This window comes from Biomphalaria glabrata, chromosome 8 (assembly GCF_947242115.1).
Source record: "Biomphalaria glabrata chromosome 8, xgBioGlab47.1, whole genome shotgun sequence".
In the NCBI taxonomy this organism is placed as follows: domain Eukaryota; kingdom Metazoa; phylum Mollusca; class Gastropoda; family Planorbidae; genus Biomphalaria; species Biomphalaria glabrata.
In genome coordinates this window covers 34,964,736-34,968,077 of record NC_074718.1, presented here as the reverse complement: position 1 = coordinate 34,968,077, position 3,342 = coordinate 34,964,736, and positions in this window count along the sequence as shown.

The following is a 3,342-nucleotide window of genomic DNA, read 5'->3' as shown; positions in this document are numbered from 1 at the left end:
GCTTACAGTTGTTGTTTTTTAAGCTTATATCAACTCATTCTGTTTGGTACAATTACTCATGATCAGACACCATGGTATCAATGAAAGTGTGTACGGGGAAATTACTCTGATCTAACAGAACGGAGACAGTGCTAGCTGATACGATTCTGACCTAAAGCAAAAGCATATAAGACAGGAGGAAGAGGAAGAAAACTGACGATCTGTAGCAAAAGATTCTTTCTCAACTCGAATGCATTACATTCGGAGATTCCCGATTTCCAATTAAGAACGCGACAATTCTTTCAAAATCGATGTCTGCTCTAGATCTAGACCTAGTTCTTTAGCCAAATTTAAATTTCTTTCTTTTTTTACTTTGAAAAATGAGATAACGGTCAAACTAGAGTGTTCCCCCATGAGGCCAACGAGCTAGTAATTCTTTTCCCAACGATATACCTCAGTTGTTACATTTATAGTCAAAACGTCAGAACCGATTTTGAGAACCGCGTCCAGGCTCCAGGTCCCTCAGCCCCTCCACAAAGTTGTGACTTGAATAGAAGTATTGTCATAAAAAGAACAATCCTTAATTAATCTAATCTAAATTTGTTCATGACAATGAGTCTTTAGTTACACATCATTTTGGCGAGCAAATACTGTCCTGCTAACAACCCATTGTTAGTTGTATGGACAGTTGCTTGCTATGTATGACGAAGCACTAAGAAATATGAAAATCGAGGAACAGTTCAGAAAAGTCCTTAAATCTCTGCGAAACAACATCAGACAGAAAACTGGAACAGCTCTGTTTAAGAAGTGCTAATGATGGACGACGTTTAAATAGTGTATTAGGCTCTTGCTATTGTCCTTATATATATAGGCCTACTGATATGGATTCACTTTTCTAATAATATTTTAGTTTTTCATGATTATAAATACTGAAAAATTAAATTGCAATACATAAATTGCAGGATGACATCTTAGCGTTGGAAAGACCAAAGCCTAATAGTGCGTCCATCGAAGAACGATCTAATAAAATACTCCCGACATAAAGAGAAAAGGATATGTCTTATTCCATATGCTGAGACTAATTCATACAAGTGCTTCTTATTTTTTCTTAGTGCTATTAGAGCATGGACGGGTTGCTTGAATCAGCCATGAAAACCAACGACTTTAGAGAGTTTAAGTGTGTTAGTATTACTTAGTAACATGCACGTGAAACACTGCACGCGTCTTTAATTTTCGGAATCGTTGCTATTTTTATAATGCATTACTAGATAAACTGGCGCCTTAACCAGTAAGCTTCGGGCAGGAGGGTCTAGTGAGCCATGGCTGGCTACCAACCTAGGAGGAGGAGGAGAACTTTGAATTCAAACGTTGTCGTCTAGCAGCTATACCCAATCATGGGAAAGGCTTCGGGAGTCAACCTTGAGGAAAAATCAGGAGCTGGTGACCCTAAGGAAGTTTGCAGCACCCAGTGCTACACCCTGGCAGAACCTGCGACGACGCTGACCCCAAACTTTATCGGCACTGCCGTTCTTTTGGAAACATCATCTGCGTGGAGAGGGGGGGGGGGGACTGCTGTGTGTGCGACATCGTTCCGACCACAGCAAATGCCCAGGCATTCATCTCATTTCCATGAGATGATCCATAGTCGCTTCACGACCGAAGAAGGCCACTAGATTGACTCATGGATAAGCATTGGACGCATGGGCGTAGCCAGGGGGGGGGTTCTTGGGGTTCAAACCCCCCCCGAAATGAAATCCCCCCCCCCGCAGGGGGGGAACGGAATTAAGTGACTGATTTTTGCTTTCATTTTGTTTATTTTAGGTGAGATTTTAATACTAAATCATCACTTACCACAGCACAGCCGAGGCAGTTTTGAGTTAAAAACCCTCTACCAGGGGGTTTTGAGATTTAAAAAACACCTATCAGGGGGTTTTGAGATACAAATCCCTCTACCAGGGGGCTTTGAGTTTAAAACCCCTTACAGGGGGTTTTGAATTTTAAACGCCCTACCAGAGGTTTTTGCAGTTAAATCCCCCTCTTCTATAAAACAAAACAAAAAAAAATGCAAACAACAATCCCCAAATTCCAACACCACAGTTGAGGAAGATTTTGATTTTAAAACCCCCTCCAAAATTTACGATAAACACCCTCTTCAATATAAAAAAAAGCAAATTACACACTCAAAATTCTATGAGCGTAGCCAAAGGGGTTTTGAGTTTAAACCCCCCTCCCCTCCAGTTGGGGTTTGAAGCTAAAAAGTACCTCTTCAATATAAAAAAAAGCTAATTACACACTATAAAATCTATGAGCGTAGCCAAAGGGGTTTTGAGTTTAAATCCCCCTCCTCCAGATGGCTTTTTCTTTAAAGTTTAAAACCCCTCCAGATGGTTTTGAGATTAAAATTCCCCTACAGAGCGTTTAGAGTTGAAAACCTCTCTCTTCAATATTATTTTAAAGTTAACTACAGTCACCAAATTCTAAGATCGTAGGCTAAATGGGGTTTTGAATTAAAAACAAAACAAAAAAACTCCAGAGATTTCTTAGTTTAAAACCCCTCAACAGATGATTTGACGAAAAAACTTTCCTTTTCGATATAAAATCTAAAGCGAAATACAGACATGTAATTCCAAGAGCGTAGTCAAGAAAGGTTACAAATTTCTACCAGTGGCTTGGGCTCCATTAATAAAGTGTGAATAGTCTTCTGCCGAAATTGAAAATCATTAAATGTGTCTCAACAAAGATGACTAAGACAGATTTTAGGAGTCAGTCATAGAGATCGGGTCTAAATCAAAGAAATCATATGCCGAACTGGGAGTCGAATCCTTAGTAAGGTTGTGACAGAGCGTCGCATGAGGTTTTGCGGGACATGTTCTCACACAAAATGAATTACGCAAAATAAGAGTTGCGTAAACAGCTTGCCGGAAAATGCGCCGAACGGCGCGAAAGGGTCTAAGTCAGTAAGAATAGCACATTAGGTTTTTGAAATAAACTTTTTAATAGCAAGTTAATGCACTGTAGATACCTCAGAATATGCATTTTGTTGGCTTTCAATACCAGAAATAGTGCTCGGGGAGCGCTGCGAACTCCCCCAGACCCCTTGCTAGCAATACAATAAACAATAAACGTCTTCCGAAAGGGTCAGAATGTAATAAAGATTATGTACACACACACACATATATATATATATATATATATAAATATATATAAAAATATATATATATATATATATATATATATATTTTTTTTTTCCGCCGGGGGGGGGGGTCAGGGAGGAATCCCCCCCCCCAAACCCTCCCCGAAAAAAAATCCTGGCTACGCCCATGATTGGACGTAATTACTTTCTCTTTGAAAGATAGGTCTGTC